Source organism: Lissotriton vulgaris, chromosome 8 (genome assembly GCF_964263255.1).
Source record: "Lissotriton vulgaris chromosome 8, aLisVul1.2, whole genome shotgun sequence".
NCBI lineage: Eukaryota > Metazoa > Chordata > Amphibia > Caudata > Salamandridae > Lissotriton > Lissotriton vulgaris.
The window spans coordinates 464,847,011-464,866,262 of record NC_141696.1 but is presented as its reverse complement, the minus strand read 5'-3'; the positions used below and the strand labels follow the sequence as shown (position 1 = coordinate 464,866,262).

The 19,252-nt window shown below is 46.0% G+C and overlaps 1 protein-coding gene across 4 annotated transcripts in view; it reads left to right on the top strand.

Moving 5' to 3' along the window:
- The window catches only part of TPP2 (tripeptidyl peptidase 2), a 656,253-nt gene that overhangs the window by 314,736 nt on the left and 322,265 nt on the right, over positions 1-19,252 (top strand). The gene's annotated exons all lie outside the window — the stretch shown is intronic.

Here is a 19,252-nt window from a genome sequence, read left to right as displayed (position 1 = left end):
TTTCGCAATCAATTGGTTGCAATCTTAAATGTATATTAATCATTTCAGTACCTGTTTGACATCAGACTAATTGAGATTGTAACTTTTGGAGATTGTATGGAGCTCTTTCTTTAACTTCTGGAAATCATCTCTAATCTCAAATGTTAAAAGATAATGTGGATAGTGACGTTTCTGTTCTTCTTCTCCCCTCGATGCTGCATTAAAAGCCATTATGGTGGGATATACTTAATCATCTTCCTCACACAGACTGTTATACTGGACTCTTTATCTGATCCTAATTCTCCTCTCCTCCTCTGTCTGTCTGAGACTTATGCCTGCAGTTGTAAAGCTAGGCACCTGCTCACTAGTTTCTGGTTAGGGAGTTGTTGAATGCACTCTGACAGGAGACCGTGAATGAGGAGTTAGTGTTGGCTTGTCCTAGAACCTTCACTGTGCTTCTACTCTTGCTTACACATCTGCCTGAGCTCGTCCGATCTGCCCGTTAGCCTGCCAATGCATCTACTAGTGCATCATCTCCTTTCAGCTAGAGCTAGGATAACCTATCTAAGAGTTATCCAGAATTCAATGTTTCATAGATTCACATAGTTGAATTGTTAGACATTAGTCTGGGAATCCCCAGTTACTTTAGATAGCAGTAAACAGTGGTAAAAAGTTCATCGACCCAACAACAGTGTTTAGTAGCACATCCACCTCATATGAAAAAAACCAAAAAACTTCAGCCAGTGAGGCGGAAATGTTGAGCTCTTTACATCCCCAAGAGGCCACTTTAGCTTGGATTTCTACCGCATGGCATGTACAAGGGAGTCCCCAAGCAGAGCTGTGCTCTAACCTGTTTGACCGTATTTTGGGTACTTCTTGAACTCAATTTCATCTTCCCTGAACATAAGCTTGCCCTAACTTCAGCTTCCCCAGACTTGACTTGTTTTTAGAAACTTTTGTGTATTTTTCCAAGGGGATCTTTACAGACAACAAATGTTACTCCGAAGAAGAAAAGATCTACTTTAAAATCCTGCTCAGATTGTGTCCAAAAGATTATAGACTTCAGTGATAGTCAGTGTATTTTCTGCCTTTTGCCTTTATCCATTTTGACAGATGTCTTGTAGTGACCTGTGTAGGTCTTTTCCTTCCAAGACACGAAAATATAGAGAAAGGAGTTTGCTCTTTTATCTCCTTAAAAAATAACGGTCTGCCTTCTAAAGGGCATGACCCCTCTTTTGGGGAGGATTCAGTGACACATGCTTCTCTAAACATGTCCACGAAGGTAGCACAAAAAAAGTAAGCATATGGAGCTTCCTAGGTTGAAGTTTGCCTCTGAAGTGCCTGCATCCACCTCCTCAAAGGAGAAAAGCAGACTTTGCCCCAGTATTGCAACTTTCATAGATTCCCATGCTTTGTATCATTCCCCATCGTCGGAATGGGAGCCTCAGTAAATAAAAAATATCATAACCATAGGTACAAAAGAGAAAATTAGACCTAGGCCTTATCTCATTTTGTAGCCTATCCACCTCTCTTTGTAAAAGAGACCAAACTATCTGCAACAACCAATCGGAAGAGCCTCACCCCATAGAACCCTCCTGAGAGAGCCTCAGAGCCCCAGATTTTCTACCGCACATTGTGCTAGGCGAATCTCTACTGGGCTTTGCTCAGTTTTCTTCAAACAACTTTAATTCAACCCTTTTTTCTTGGAAAATGACTGACCTGGTGAAGAAGGCTTTGTTCAAGGCTTGTGCTACTTGCTCTAAAAAGCGCCTGTATGTAGATGACAAGCATACAGATTGCATTTATTGTTTGTACACTGACCGCAAAGCTACTGAATGTAAGATATGCAGGACTTTTTCATCAAAGACCTTGAGAGACAGAGGAGGGAGACTTTTAACTTGGCTTCAAAAGATGAAATCCAGGAAGGACATCGCTTCTAGCGACAGTGAGGAGTCTTCGTCAGCAGCCTCATCGAGAAGATCTGTTAAAGGGGGTAGGTCTTCCCCTACTACCTCTGCTGAGCCTCCTTCAAAATCCACCCAAAGGATCTCTGACAGGTCTGGTAGTTCGGATCGCTGTAAATCTCCTCACCGAGGTGTGAAGGAGAAAGTGGGAGTGAGTGCTGAGGTGATTTCTTCACAGAAAGGTTCCAAAGAGCCTTCTGTTCCCTCACCATCTTCAGAGAAGGTTTAAAAAAACCTGCATCTCTTCCTCAGGAATCCAAGTCTGTGAAGAAATCCCGCCTGTCGACGGTGACATCTACAGGTACGTCGACGACGGTGGTGAAAACTCTTCATTCTTCCAGTTTGGCCTCGTCGGCGGGATCGTCGAAGATGGCTTTGTCGACGGCTTCGAAGCCTTAGATATCGACGATTGGACTATCTTCGTCGAAGAGTTTGGTATCCTCATTGTCAACGAGGATGACGCCGACTGTGGTGTTGGCGAAGACTACGTCGACGACGACTATGGCTATGACGACGACGGCTCTGATCCTGACGTCGAGCTCGTCGACTGTGCCGTCGATGCTGGCTCCTCTGTCGACGAATGATTCTCAGTCGACGATGTCCTCGCCGACGATGCTTCGGTCGACGATGCTTCGGTCGACGATGCTTCGGTCGACGATGCTTCCGTCGACGAGGGTTCCGTCGACGATTGTTTCGCCATCTACAATGCTCTCGTCGACGATGGTTCCGTCAACGCCTCTCTCGTCAACGACCTAGTCGGCGGTCCCTCCTTCAAAAGTGGAAAAGATTAGAATTATTGTGAAAAAACGCCAGATCACTCCGGATATGACGTCTCCGCCAAGGGTGATTCCCCTTCCTCCGGCTTTACTGTTGGATGAAGATAATTCAGAGGAGGAGGATGAAGAGGATAATGAAGTTCCTTATGGAGTGGCTTACAGTCCGTCGCAACTCCATGTGAAGTGTCAGGACTCTGATTCTGATGGTTATTATGAGGAGGAACTGCATCAATCTCCACCTAGACAGCAGATTCCACAACAAGTTCCGCAGGGTATGGTTGCCCTTCCTTGATCACTCATATCGGACCTGCAAATTATGCTAACGGACTATAGGAAGAGGTTTCCTTCAAAGGCTCCGGAGTCCATTCAGGTGCCTCCTCCATCTTTACCACCTTCCTCTACGGCAGTGGTGCAGCCGCAATCTCAAGAGCAAGAGGAAGTTCGGCAGCCACCTGTACAGGTTCAGACCATTCAAGTTACTGATGATGATGACGATTCTTCGGATGCAGGCAGAGACGATCCAGGAGACTCTCATCCTGACAAAGAATGGGACGATTACACCATCCAAGATCCTTCCTCTCCTTCTCCAGATCCAGTGGATTCGCCACCTGTCGATATAGGTGGGTTCCATAAACTTATGGAGAGAACTTCTAGGCGCTTTGGCCTTCCAGTGCATACCGACTGCTTCCTTTATGATTTCAAGGAACCATATCAAAGATCTGTCCGTTCTATCCCTATAGTCGACCATGTTTGGACTGAGGGACTGAAAGCGATGCAGTCCCCTACTACCGTAATTCCTGTCTTGCCTTGACTGGAGAAAAAGTATAAAGCTCCGGATGGAAGTCCAGTGTGTTTTTGGTCAGCCAAAACTGGAATCAGTGATCTCGCAAGCAGCTCAAAGGAAGTCTAAAAACCCGGCAGCCCCTCTTGCTTCTCCACCAGACAAGGAGGGGAGACGCTTGGATAATGTAGGGAAGAGATTCTCCTCTATGTCCAGTCTTCTAGTTCGTGCCTCCAATGCACTTGCAATTTAAGGCTGTTATGACCGCCAATTGTGGTGTGATATGACTCCGTTCTTGGATCATCTACCGGAGGCTGTTAAAGTTGAGGCACAGAAGATCTTAGAGGAAGGAAAACGAACCTCTGCAGAAGTGATTGACTGCTCAATGGACATAGCTACAACTGCGTTCAGAGCTCTGGCTGGTTCGGCGGTCCTCAGAAGGCAAGGATGGCTTCGGGCTAATTGGTTCCGCCCCGAAGTACAGAACAAAATATTGGACAGGCTCTTTGATGGTGATATGCTTTTCGGAAAGCACATTGACGATGCCTTGCAGGAGACAAAGAAGGACACTGAAACAGCCTAGTCCTTGGGTAACCTCCAATATCGTGAAACGCCTTTCCGAGGAGCGAGGGGGAGAGGTTATAACAACAGCAGAGGAGGATGCCAGCAACGTTACTCCTCTTACTCTCAGTCCTCACAATCCTACAAGCCACAATATTCGCAGAGGCAAGGACAATCTGCCTCTTTCTCTCGCCAACAAGGGAAACCCCGACAGGGTGGCCAGGGTAGGGACCACTCAAAGCGACAATAGCGGCCTCCTGGCTCTGTCTACTGTTCCTACCCCTCCAATACTATCAGTGGGGGGCAGGATTTCTTATTGTCTGAAAAGCTGGAGAAATATAACATCAGACCAGTGGGTCTGGTGTGATTCCACCAAGTCTATCTACTCTTATAGATGTTCTAAATGTGTCTCTTATTGTGGGGAGAAGTCCATTGACCCTTTAAAAGCTCGATTGTCTGACATACTTCTGTTTGCACTTTATGTGGTTCAGCAAGGGTTTGCTATGGCTACAGTCAAGGATTATCTTTCCTCCTTGTCGGCATTTCTCTGTTTGCCGGATCAGCGATCCTTATTTAAATCACCTATTGTTTTGAGGTTCTTAAAGGGCCTTACAAATACATTTCCTCCTACTCCCTTTATTGTGCCTCAATGGGACTTGAATCTTGTGCTCACTTTCCTAATAGGTTCTCCTTTTGAACCTTTGCACAAGTGTCCCTTGAGACTGTTGTCTTTTAACACCTTGGCTGCTTGAGAGAATCTCCTCCTGTGCTGAAGGTCAATGTTAATGGGTGTGATCATGACGAGCTCAGCTCGTCATGAGCACAGCTCCACTGTGCCTCATGACGAGCTGAGCTCGTCATGAGCATGGAAGGGGTTAAAACTGTCTTCTTGATTGCATTGCCTCGGCAAGGAGGGTAAGTGAGCTTCAAGCTCTTAGTTCAAAGCACCCATTTTTGACCATTCATGCTGAACGAATAGTACTTAGGGCCAGGGCTGCTTTTCTGCCCAAGGTGGTAACTCCTTTTCATCTAGGGCAATCTATTACCCTCCCTACCGTCTATCCTCCCCTCACCCTTCCAAGGAGGAGGAGAGACTTCATCGCTTGGACCCTAAGAGGGCAGTGAGCTTTTACCTGGACAGAACCAGAGAGTTCAGAGTGGATGACCTGCTCTTTTGTTGGATTTGTTGGAGCCAGAAGAGGCAAGGCTGTGCACAAGCGCACGCTGTCAAGATGGATTGTCTTGTGTATCAAGATATGCTATCCTCTGGCGGGTAAGGAACCTCCTGAAGATTTAAGAGCTCATTCTACTAAAGCAAGGTCTGCTACATCTGCTTTGTCTTGGGGTGTACCTGTAGAGGACATTTGTAGAGCGGCAACTTGGGCTTCCCTCCACACTTTCGCGAAGCATTTACTGCTTGCATTCCGAATTGAGGAGGGACGGCTACTTTGCACGTTCTGTCCTCCAGGATTTTCTGGTATAGGAGAGGACACCCTTCTCCGGGAGTGGGGACGGCTGTGGGACTCTATTCACAAGGTGAGGAATCCACTGGCAGATGTATCCATCAGAAGAACAAGTTATCTTTGGTAATGCTTTTTATGGTGGATACAGTATCTGCCTGTGGATTCCTCACATGCTCACCCGCCTCCCTGTTGTCCACTCTTCTATACCTAAGATAATGGCAATGTTTAAATGCATATATGTTACTTGCAAAAGAAGTGTGTTATTATACTTGAGTTGCTACATTGTCTTCACACTGTGTGTATTACTTTGACTATTTTGTACTGTGTACACTGAATATATATCTACTGTTATCGGTCCGTCCGTGTGCCTCGAAGGCACGGAAAAGAGGGCGGAACTGATGTCATCACGCCGACGTAGGCCTATTATGGAGTCGGTGACGTCAGCGGAGCTGCGCGCGATGCAGTGCTTCTGTGACGTCATCCGCGTCGGCGTGGAGCTACAAAAATATTTCCGAATGTTGCTGACGCAGGGGGATATTCACAAGGTGAGGAATCCACAGGCAGATACTGTATCCACCAGAAAAAGCGTTACCAAAGGGTAAGTAACTTGTTCATCTAGTGTGCTATGGTGTTTGTGGATTTTTAGAAAGAAGGGTAGCCGAGTATTGGATTCTCTGAGCATTTGCTGGAGATAAAAACTGTTTGGCAGGTTATTTGATGGTACTGCCCAAGTAATCCAATCGAGGAACAGCGCTTGATACTATTTCCTGATATGTGGGAGCGCCAGGTGCCCATCTTCAATACTAATTTGGAAGGTCATCAAATTAGTGCAGGCTTTCTTCCCCTGCCACAGGAAGTGGTGTAGTGTTTGAACTATCTCTCTGAAATAAGTTTGATGAAATTTAATCATAAAGTTAGAAACAGTAAAAAGAAACAGCGGAAGGAGGACCATTTTGATTAGGCAATGAGACCTGTAAATTTCAGGGATTGCCATTGTAGTAATAAACTGTAAGCCATATTGGGGTGGAAATATACTTTAGCTGGTATAGATCAGCAATGCTATGTGAGACATGGATAACTAGCAGTACGACTGGCAGAGTAGTGCAGTCTTATAACAAGTAAAGTTGAGGTGGGGCTGTTAAACAGAAGCGCTTCCAATTTTGCATGATTTATTTTTTAACCCCCCAATGTTGGTAAAAGTCTGAATTTTAGCAAAAGCTTTTGAATGTTCTGCTCCTCTGCGGCTGGGTAGAGGATCATGTAGTCTGTGAAGTGCTTGATTTTAGGTGCTCCTAGCATGGGGGTGTAGGAAGCTGGCTCTGTATATACTATACCAAAGTGGGGTATAGTGTGCACCCCAAAGGTAGGCAGAGATAAAGTTAGATAGCACCGTACTCTGTTTGTGGTAGTGTGGTCGAGCAGTAAGGCTTTATTAGAGGACAGAGTTAAACATTTGTTGTACACACACACAATCAGCAAATGATTTCACACACTCCAAGACTAAACTTCATACCAATTGTTTTTGTATAAAAATATTATTTTAGTTACTTTATTTCCTAGAACCAAGCAAGCCTGGAACAAGTGCGTGATAAGTACTTTGCAGTAAATATACAATTTGTAACACAGTATGTGTTTGCAATTGCAAATGTACCTTGATTTGATTAAAGTAGTGTTACTGATAATACAATGCTTTTCAGACTTCAGTACACATACGTTGTATAGGATTTTGAGTAACATTACAGGTAAGTTACTTTTGAGATTACTTTTCTTACATAGTGTAGTATACCAGGATACTACACTGGGACATTTCCTGTAAAATCGTTTTTGTTAGTTAGTACAATTTTAAAGAATTTCTTAAGGTTTTCAAACTCAATAATTAAAAACTTATCCAAGAAAGACAATCAATGTTATCCTATGGAGGAAAATTGTGTTATCAGTTTTAGGGTAAGTATTCAGTAGTGGGAGTTGAGGTTCTGGGGGTAGACTCAGGGGTCCCCTAGGGTCAGGGATGCACTCTCGTTACACCTTCAGCGGCTCTAGGGCGGCCAGGTGAAGAGTGCTGAGGCCCAATGTTATCCAGTGGGCGTTAATGGGGCCGCCGGTTGTTGGCTGCTGACAAGCAGGCCACTTGGTTGTGGGAGCAAAGCTCCTGCACTTTAGCTCAGGGCAAATAGGGAAACAAAGTAGCACCAAAGGTTGACCCTCAGTGGCGCTAGGGTGGCCGGGTGCAGGGTGCTGTTTTGACGTCAGGTGCCCTGTTTGCAATGGGGAACCTCCGGTTTGCAAAGGCACTGCAGGCTCGGGGATGAAGGTCTTCTGGGTGCGACTACCACTTCGAGAGGTAAGTTGGGATGTTGGGGGTTGGCTAGGTGTGTCAGTTGGGCCACCCAAGGCTGTAGGGCATTGGGTGCAGGGGTGCCTTCTAGGGTCTTCTTACCAGCTCCTGGTTGCAGTTGGGGGAACTTCCGGATCTAGGCTGTAGGCGTCGGCTGGAGGTATGAGGCAGGGCAGGGGGTCGCCGGATCTCTGGTCAGAATCGCCAGGGAGACCTCCTGGTGGTGTTTGCCCACTTGAGCTCCGGCTGTGGACGGTGGGTGCATAGTGGTGAGGATTCGCGGTGTCCGTCCGGAGATGAACAAATCTGGTGTTCACAGGAGACAGTCTTTGCGGTTGAAGGCAGGCAGGTCCTCCTGGGTTTTCGAGTTTCTGGCTGCAGGACACACCGGGATTTCGCAGGAGCAGGTTAGAGGTGGAGACAGGCCGGTAGGGCTGGGGCCAAGTCAGTGGGCGTCTTCCTCTCGTTCGCTTCGGCACGGCTGTTTGGTCCTTCTTCTTTTCTTGTAGTTTCTTCTGGTCTGAGGGAGCAAGGTTCAGGGTTGCCCCTAAATACTAGATTTAGGGTGATACAGGTAGGTAAAAGGTTGGGACCAATGGGTCGCTTCCCTGGGGTGGGTACATCCCCTATTATACCACCCTCTAGTGGGAGGGGGCATAAGCCTTTCCCTGGTTGGCTGAGCCCCCCATCTGCAAGATGGCGGGGACTGAGAGTTGTGCTTCATCTCGCCTCCCCCTCCTGAGGGGTGGAGTTGGCAGAGGTGGGCACACCTCTCTTCCTCACTTGTTTTTCCCGCTGGTTCTCCCGCCCAAAGTGGGGGTCAGAACCAGTGGGGACCAGTTGCTGAAAGCAGCAAGTGGCCTGGGGAAGCTCACAAAGGTTGCTTTGAAGCTTCCTCTTCGTGGACCCTGCCCATCCTAGGGGAGGAGGCTTGGCACCACGCCCCAGGATGTGCATTGTTTCAAGCCCTCGAGAGCAGCAGGCTCTCGACCCAGGGGTCCAGAAACATGTCTGGTGGTGGCAGCTGAATGCAGCTACTCAGCCTGGACACTAGTGGTAGGTTAGTTTTCAGGGGACATCTCTAAGATGCTCTCTGTGTGCATTTTTCATGAATTTCCACACTGGCATCAATGTGAGTTTAATGTGCTTAAAAGTTTGGTACCAAACTTCTCAGATTTCAGTGTAGCCATTGTAGTGCTGGGGAGTCCGTAATGACAAACTCCCAGCACCATATACTCCTAATGGCAGCCCTGCACTTACAATGTCTACCAATGGACTTAGACACTGTAGGGGTACAGGGCTCATGCACCTGTACCCTCACCACTGGTATAGTGCACCCTGCTAGAGGGGTGACTGATCTATGCCAGAGCAGTGGGTTGTAGGCAGGGCACACAGGGATGTGTGCCATGTTGACTCTTCACTTTGTTCTGCACCGAAACACGCAGCCTGCAAAGGCAGTGTGTGAGTGTGAAGGTACAGGACCTCTAAGGGTGGCACAATAATTGCTGCAGCCCTTAGAGGCCTTCTCTGGTCACAGTGCCCTGGGTACCTGGGGTACCATTTACCAGGGACTGACCTGTGGCCAGAGATGCCAATTGGGTTTAGGCTTCAATGCAGTGTTTAGGGAAAGAGTATAGGCCCTGGGTACCTGGTTAGCAGGAGCCGGGACATAAGGCATCCCTGCTGTGCTTCTCCGCTTATGGTCACCGATCCTACCATTTGCGAATTGATTACTTTTGCTTTGGCCTTTGTAGTTTTCCAATAATCGCACTATTTTCGAGGAGAAACCAAGTCGAAGAAGGATGGCAAATAAAACCTCCCACTGCACACGATCAAAGGCTTTCTCAGCATCCAGCATGATGATGGTTGCATTGATCTTGTTGCTTGTAAAGTAATCAAATGCCTGCAACAGGAAATTGGTATTTAATCAGATCTATATTGCAGGTAAGAACCTTTTTTGATCACTGTGGACAACTGTTCGTGCTAAAGGAGCTATCCTAGAAGCTATGATTTTCCTAACGAGCTTGTAGTCGCTAATCGAAAGACTGATAGTACCATAGGAACCAGGCTTTTCCAGTGGTTTATCCTTCTTTAGGAAGCTGATAATGACTGTCTCTGTATATGTAAATACACATCAGCAAAAAGGGTAAAGCTTTTCCTAACGTTTGTTGACTTAAGCTCAGCTTTCGACTGAGTAAATAATTACAAACTATGGAGCACATTAAGAGAGAGATGGATGTTGACCTCAATTTGCTACTATTCATTAAGGAATTGTACAGGGGAGCGGGGCGAGGGTTCGGTATGGGAAACTGGAAATTCTCAACTAAATTTAGTATAAATAAAGGGGTAAGACAAGGATGCATACTGGCCTCGTTTTTGTTTTCCCTATACATAAATAGTGTAGGACTTTACTTGGCAGAAGACAGGCAGGATTAACCAATCATTGAGAATATCCCAGTTCCCATTTTATTGTATGCGGATGACGCAGTCATTATGGCGCAAATACAGATAGGCCTGCAAAGAGCTGTTACCAAATTCACTACCTATATGAAAAATAGTGGCCTAAAAGTAAATAAAAGACCTATACCATGAACTGTGGGGTCAAGAAAGGGAAAATATTGTAACATTTTTATTTAAAAGAAAAAAATAGACCATACAGACAGATTCTCCTATCTGGGAATCATTTTTGATAAGTCTGGTTCATGGACAGCGGCTGTCTATGATAGAAAATTGTCTCACTCCAGAGCAGTAGGTGCAGTGCTTAATTTCTCCAAATAATTGGGTGGTAGACCAGTTCCAGAGCTAGTGGACATTTATAAATCGAAATGCGTATCTACTGCGACATACAGGGCAGGGATCTGGGGAATAGCGGATATTCAGCTAATTCAACGCTGTGAAAATGTGTTTTTGCATTATCTTTTAGCTGTCCCTGGTTCTACTGCTACGTTTGTATGCCATAAGGAACTTGGTCTGCCTTACATATCTGACATCATCAAAGAAAATCCTCTTTTACTGTGGCATAAGGTGTTGACTTCTGCAGAGACTAGTTTTAATAGAGAAGTAATTGTGGACTGTTTCAAACTAGACGGGGTAGCCGGTATACCATGGATTAACTATGTAGAAAAAACTATCATATGATATTGGCCATCCCGAATACTTTGATTCGCCAAGTTGCCTGGAAAGGATATTGAGAAAAAACCTGAGTTACTTGTTTAAACTATTTAGCGAATAAGCATTGGCTTTCTGAAAAAGAAAAGAAATCAGTTATGGAGAATCACTTGATGTTGCAATGTCAGGGTAGACAACCCTATCTGTTACAGGTTCAGAGTTGCTTTTTCTGCATGCCTCTAACACGGTTGCGCTGCGGGTCCTTTTTCAGAATGGTCACCTTTCCAGGAGCCAATTCTTGGTCCAGAAGTCTGTCACCATGCCCGTGTGATGATACTTCCACCCAATCCACTTTACACTGTATGTTTTTTTGTAAATTCTATGATTTACCAAGGAGAAGGTTTTGAATTCCTATTCTAAAGAAGTGGGGACTTAAACAATGTAGAATAGAATTCCTGAGGCTTCAAACCTTAGAAAATGAACTGATAACCATGGTCACGTCGTCTTTTTTAAAAGCTATTATCAGACATAGGAACATCATGTATTAATTTGTTTTTAGCATTCATTGTCTGTATTAAAGATTTCTTTTATAAATAATATGAGCTGTTTTTATAAATCTTATGAAGTTGGTATAATGTATTATGATGTGTAATATAAATGTTTTTATTATGTATTGTGCGTATATGGTTTTCAAGATACAAAAATGGAATAAAGCAGTAATTTATTTGAATTGATTTGACTGCCTCTGTAAAAGAGCCTGGGACCTCACATCCATCGAGAATTTTCTTGAATAGAGTAACTAAGAATTCAGCTAATTGGGCCTGTTAGAACTGGGATTTCTGGTTGGTTAAGGCTTATGCCAAAGCCAGGCAGAAACCACCATTCTATTCGGGGCAAGGGCAAGGGAGTCACAAGCCAAGATAAGCCCTGCTCACCCCCTTGGTAGCTTGGCACGAGCAGACAGGCTTATCCCGGAGGCAATGTGTAAAGCATTTGCGCATGCAGACAACAGCAACAACATCCTAGGCACACTACTAAAGGAACTCCACACAAGGTTATATAAAAATAACTTTTGTATTTTCAAAACACATCAGATAGTAATCACACAATATACATGGTGCCAACAGGCCCGGGCAATATTCACAAGGGATTATTTACACCAGGACAGGGCCACGTGGGCCACTGTCAGAATCAGCACTTAGTAGAACTAGCACTTAGAATAACTGTCACACCAAATACCAATTGTAGATCAAAACCAGTAACCACTGGTAACAGGTAGGTACGCACTACGCAATACTAATAACCATAGGCATAGATCACGCATGGACACATAACCTCTCTAGTATAACATACTAGGTAAAGCAAACTTCTAAGCATGAGCACCTTTAGAAGTAGAACACAAGCATAAATGCAAAGCACATTACGCAGCAAACACATTTAGGCCTAACCAGTAAAAATACAGTAGGCAATCTCCTCACTAGTCTAAACACATTAGACCCTCCTCCTAAGAATAAATCACATTTAGGGGCGTAACTCACAGTGAAACATAATCTCACCAACATAAACCTCCACAGGAAAAACCATCTCTAGAGGTATCAATACAGGGTGCGTAAAACATACTAAATGTATTACATTTCCTAGCACCACATCACTCTAGCACATAAAACACATTAGGCAAATACCATCATAACATAGTAAAATCACATTGCGCAAAAATCACATTAGGGCCTTGCGCCCTATCCATATACCAGTCCCCCTGGCCAACTGGCCATCTAAGAGGGGGCTCAAGTGCCCTGTGTCCAGAATGTCAGGGCGCGCTGTCAACGCAGCGCCAGTCAGGGGTGCGCCACCGGCGCAAACCTAAACGTTGCAGCTGCCCACTACTTGCTGGGCAGCTGAGAACAGTAACCGGGCCTAAACATTGCAGCTGGCACTACTTGCTGGGTAGCTGAGACATCCGCAAAACTGCGGCTTGGGCTCTCACTAGCCCTGGAACAACACTGCGCCAAATGCTGGGGCTACACAGGCTCTGGAAATAAAATATGCCACTAGGAGCACTCAAGCTCCTAAATTAATTGTGAGCCCAGTCAGAAACAAGAACATTTTACAAGAGGTCACAGCTTCTTTTTATACAGTGAATCCCTTTGTCTAGCAGGGTGTAGGCATTGTAAGAACCAGCTACAACTGGTTATGGGGGACTCCCTTTCACTGGCCAGGCTAGGGACATCAGACGCACCACAGGGGGTGGAGCCAGCATTGTGGAGGGAAAACCCAGCCCTATTCAGGTCCCAGATGTACCCCTCCCTCACATCAGCATGGTAATCTCTCCATTCACCACCGGGGCAGACCCATCCTGACTCCTGGAGCCAGGCACACCAGCCAGCTCCAGCCAATCACACGCCAGATACAAATTACACTAACATGCCAACTTCCACACTAGACACAATCATGCAGCATACATCATTGCGCAGCATTCAATCTCACGAGTTCTCACCTACCAAACTCGACCCTGCACTCCCCACACATCAGGAATTACCATGGTCACACATATTCCCAATGCATTCCTATGGGAGGGCAGGTCACTCTCACCACACACACAGAGAGCGCACGCACTTTACACTGGACCACAGTGAAAAAGTGCGCTGAGACCTAAAATCACCAACACCAGGTTACAGAAACAGGCTAGGCAAAAGCAAAAAGTTTCGGGGTGAACCTGCCAAAAAGGGCCGGGTCCAACAGGGCCACAAACAGTTAATAAATTTCAACAGGTAGACCATCACTATTGCATGCTTTGCCGTTGGGTGATTTTTGTTATGACGTTGTTCCCTTAGGCAAGTGTAATAGGTGCTATGGCTTAATCTTGGAGATCACTATTGAGCAAAGAGAACTCGATTAACCGCAGATACCCCTCTATTTGTACTGCTGTGTTTTTACACGTGGAAATGTACAAGTTTGTGTAGTGCTCTAAAAATACTTTGCCAATACATTCGGGTTGATCGACCATCTGATTGTAAATTGTTTTGATGGTCTCATTATTCCTTTTTTTCCTTAACGGACCAGGCCATGAACTGCCCAGCATGCTCACTCTATTTGTAATACTTCTGGAAACACGTATTTTGATTAACGAGTTCCAGTGACATGTAATGATCCCTCAAGCATAGACTTGATTGTGGAACTTTTTTTTTTTTAAATCTTTAGTTTTCACTTTTACCATAAACAGTACAGCAGCATTGTATGACATGCAAGTACACAATCTGCACCAATAGTTCAGGGGAGTATAAAGAACTCCCATAAGGCCCCACTGTGTGACATAAACACTTGTTATAGTCCAGGGTACCTTGGTTATTGGACACCCACCCCGACTATTTCCTCACCATCGGTTTCCCATTTCCAGTATTTTCACCGTAAGAAGAGATCATGGTTGCCTCCGGATCTAGGAACACTTCACATTAGTCCTTCCAAACAGCAAGATCTTCTATTGCTTTGTCATTTCGCCTAGTGAGCCTCATATGAGATTCTTCTGCTACGGACCATTCTAACACATCGCTACATCAGTGAGTAAAGTCAGGCGCTCTCTGTCCCATCCAGGTTATACCCATGTGACACCTGGCTAGGACTATTGCCAAGTGCAGAAATCTATACACCATCTTTCTGCCCCTTGGACGTTTAACATTAGTCAGTAGACAGCACTGCGTTCTGTGTGCAAAAGGTATACGGACAGTCCTCTGAATCTACTACCCGGGTCCAGCAACCCTGTCCTCCCTACATTGCCAGGCTAAGTACATGAAGTCCACCCCATCGTGGCCGCAACTGAGCCAAGCACCTGAATTCAATGCAGATATTCGGTGCTGGCATATGGGAGTAATAGAAGTCCAGCTTAAAGCTAGCATTACAGGTGACAGTATGAGTGATGAGGTAATTGACTCTCAACTAGTCACCCTCAGTAAGTGGAGTGTCTAGGTCCAAGCCCCAGGCCATTCATGACCGCGGAGGAGGTCTTGCTTGTGCAACACTAGCCTCTGAAGTTTCAGGATTGAGTGTGGAGTGAGCAAGTGTGGCTTCATCGAGTTCGAGCTGAAAGGCTTGTGTCTTTTTCCTTCTTAGCTTACTGATTTGAACTTTGTAGAAGATCGCCTCACCCGTAATAAAATCGTTGCCAGCTCCCCAGACTGCAAGACTAGAAGCTGATCCTATGAGCCAGCTATCCTCCGTTAGCAGTGATTTGTCTAGCATCCATCGAAGTCGATCAGCTCGATTGACCTTTACTACTACATCTATCAAGGGGACCGAATGGTTCCAAAAAGGGGTTTGATAATATGGAAGTTTTATTCCTGGCCCATTGATGGGATACTAGTAAATACAAATAATTTTTGAGGCCCAATTCAAAAGTTTGGAGAAGCAAGTATATTTTTGTGCCTGGGAATGATCAATTTTCCAAGGGTCTATTAGAGCTAGGTAACAAATTACTTATGCTAAAAAGTGTGAAGCCCTTGGTTTGTTTTATTTGTTACTTCATGAAAAATCTAGCCTAACATCCTGGAGAATGTTAAAATTGCACCCTATTACTAGCAGTCCATTCAGTGGGAGCAGTATATTATAGACTTTTTTTTTTTTGTAAAACCTTAATTGATGACAAAATATGGGTACACAGCTCGGTGCCTACAACCTGAATCAGGCCGGCAGCAACTCGTGTCATAACTACATTTTTATATCTGACAAGGATCCTTTAGCTAACACAGCATGCCGCCTACAACCCATCTGGGCCGGCCGCGATATAGTCTGGCGATAGCAATGTGAGTATGCCTTGTATGATCCTTTTAGTTGCAAATGTAGTTAACAGAGTGTACATGAGGTTTCAATTTCATCTTAACTAAACGTTATAACATCCCATTGAACATATTACCCCCCCACATTGTGTCCACCATACATTGTATGTGGGACGTAGGAACTTCTAGTGTGGAAGTGAGGTACATTCACAACAGTGACATAAACTACAAATGTTAAAATAGCAGTGTTCCCACACTAATTTGACCAAGGTACATTTTCTTGGGGGGTTATACCTATATAAGTGACCGTAAACTCTAACCTGGGCAGCTTACCCTAATTGTCATGCCATGCATACTGCCTCGGAATAGGGTGACCGTATATGTCTTGGATCAGTATACCTGATATACGCTGTATGTACGTGACTCCTGAATGAATGTGCCTAGAGCTATAGTACGGTGATAAAAAAATAAACCTGTCACAGGTCTCGCCTGTCCCTAGTGAGTGTAACTACGTCACCTCAAAAGAAGAGCAAAGCCCCTGTGGTATAAAGTTACAAGTCTGCTACACTTGGGGGGCCTTGATCGGGGCAGGGAGGCGCGGAAGGGTCGTCTATTTCTGTCTCAACAGTGTCCTCTCCTACAGATGGCGCTTCATCTTGTATGCGATGTAGGTATGAAGTAAGGGGTCCCCAGAGGTCCTTGGGTCTTGATTTGTGCGGCAACAGCTCGGAATAGTTATGTATTTGCTCTTGCCATCTAGTCATAGTGTTTAACCATGTCTTAAACTTGGGTGCTCTCCCTCGTCCCCACCTGCATGCCACGTGGCGTTTTGCTAGCAACAGGCTCAGCGCCAGGAATTTACGGTTGGTTTTCACCGTCGCGCATGACTGACCCAGCAATGCGATTTTGGGACATGGAGCTACGACAGTGCCAAGCATGTCTGACAGTGCCGCGAATACCTCGTCCCAGTATGCTGCTACTGCATGGCAGGACAATGCCAGATGTATGAAATCAGCCCCCTCGCTTCGACAGCGAAGGCAGTGGTCATTATCTTGGAGGCGAAAGCGGTACAGTTTGGCCAGTGTATAGTAAAGTCGGTGAAAAAATTTGAAATGTACCAGTCTGAGGCGTGCATTGCCTGTCACTGCATTAGTGTGAGAGCAGCTCTCTTCCCACTGATCATCCGTCAGCGGGTTAACTAATTCCCTGTCCCAGTCTGCCCGTGCCCTCAGGAGGGGGTGTGTAGGGGCGTTTTGTACATGTTTATGTACACTATATGCCTTGGAGTGTCCGTCTGTAGAAGTGCGTGCAGAGGCGCTACGGTGTCTGGTTCAGTCGGGAAGTCTGGAGTGACTGCTCTGATATTCTGCCTTAGGCGTGTGTAAAGAAATGTGTCCATCAAGGAGGGGGAAGTGTCACCGAAAAATTGATCCGACGTGCGAAATTGGCCCTGCAAGTATAGATCCCCCCCAAGTGTGATACGCAAGTCTCGTTAGCATTTTACGTCCAATTTCCTCGCACGTAACTCAGCCTAGGGTCATGTGCCAAGGTCATACACGGCGAGTACAAGAGTGAGGTTCCCATCGCTTTAGCTATGTGCTGCCAAGCACGTACAATGCAGTCTACTGTGGTAGGGTCTCGTTCTGCCACCCGGACTTCCGTGTACAAGTAGCCTGAGGTTTGCACAGGCCTCATGTAGCCATCCTCCACGGCAAGGTGCGCCATGAAGGGCGGGGGATGGAGCCAGTAGGCTGCGAAGTGACCCTGAGCGCAGTCATAATAGAGTTTAAAATTAGGGACCTCGAAACCTCCCTGGTGGTAAGGCAACATAAGCGTCTGCAGGCTTATCCTGGCCTGCTTCCCACCCCATATTAGTCTTGACATTTGGGAATTCAGAGTACGAAAAAAAATGTGGGCCCGGGCTGTACGGAATATTGGTAAAAAGATACAATAGTTTGGGGAGTACCACGATCTTGATCAAAGAGATGCGACCTGTCATGGACAGCGCGAGATGGATCCATTTGCCGGCGTTGTCTGAAAGTTTGTTCATGGCGGTACCGTACTTAGCCCTGATAAGGGCCTCACGGTCTCTCGACACTTTGATACCGAGGTATTTTATTTCATCTGATTCCCAGACCAATGGGTAGTCCATTGGGAATTGTAGAGTGCGATCAGTAAGGGGGAACAAGGCCGATTTGGCCCAGTTTATTTGTTACCCCCGAGATTCCACCAAAGCGGTTAACCTCTCGCAAAATAGGGTTTAGATTGTCCCGGGGTTTATGGACATAAATAGTCATGTCGTCTGCATATAGCGCAATAAGCAATTGCCTTTCCGGGTATATAAGGGAGCGATGATTGTGATGTTGCCTAATTTTTGCTGCTAGGGGCTCTATGGCAATCGTAAAAAGAACCGGGGACAGCGGGCATCCCTGGCGAGTACACCTTCGGATATCAAAGGAAGCCGAGCGGGATCCATTCAGTAACACCCTCGCCTGGGGCTGGTGATAGAGTAGCCGGATCCAGTCAAGGAAGTTGAAGGGGGTCCCCATGCGTTCCATCAGCTTCAATAGGTAGTCCCATTCCAATGAATCGAACGCCTTTGTGGCGTCTAGAAAGATAGCGGCCGCTTCACATCTGGGGTCAATGTCTGGTAATACTGCTTGTAGTGTTCGAAAGTTATGGGAAGTCGCACGATTGGGTACAAACCCAGCTTGATCCGGCAGGACCAGCCGTTCCATCAGGCGGTTCAGACGTGTTGCAAGTACTTTCGCTAAGATTTTAACATCCGCGTTCAATAGAGATAGAGGCCTATATGAATCGCGATGTTCGGGGTCTTTACCCGGTTTCAGCAGAGAGGTCATCAAGGCCTCACGCATAGTAGTAGGTAGTATGCCTTCCTCCAGGGCAGTATAATATACTTGTTTTAAGATTGGGGCCAGCAAGTGAATATAGGCTTTATAAAAATCTATCGGCAATCCATTGGATCCTGGTGCCTTACCCGATTTCATGGACATAATAGCGTCAGTTATTTCGCCCAGTTCTAATTCATGATGGAGGAATTTCTGTTGGGAAGGGCCAAGCCATGCGATTGCAGTATCATCGAGGTAGGAGTTCAGGTCTATCGGCTCAGTTCTGTGAGAGGTGTAGAGTGTGGTGTAGTGTTCGGTAAGGATACCGAGCAGTTCGGGGAGATTCCTTTGTGGAACATCGTGTTCGTCTAAGAGGGTGGACACATAGTTATGAAATCTGGGTGGTTTACCCGAAGCAGCCAACGCTTTCCCGGGTCTGTCCCCTTCGCCGTACACCCGTGCAGTATATGGTTTCCCCGGGAATTTGCTTTCCCTATCTGCCGCCTCAACATAATTGTTCATCTTTTCCCTGAGTTGAGCTTCGACCACGTGATCAGTTGCGTTTTGTTCCATGTCACGCTCCAGTGAGCGCAATTCGCTTTCCAGCTTGCGCAAGTCCTCGCGAAGGGATTTGAGGACTCCACCTCCTTTAGCTATACACCACCCTCTA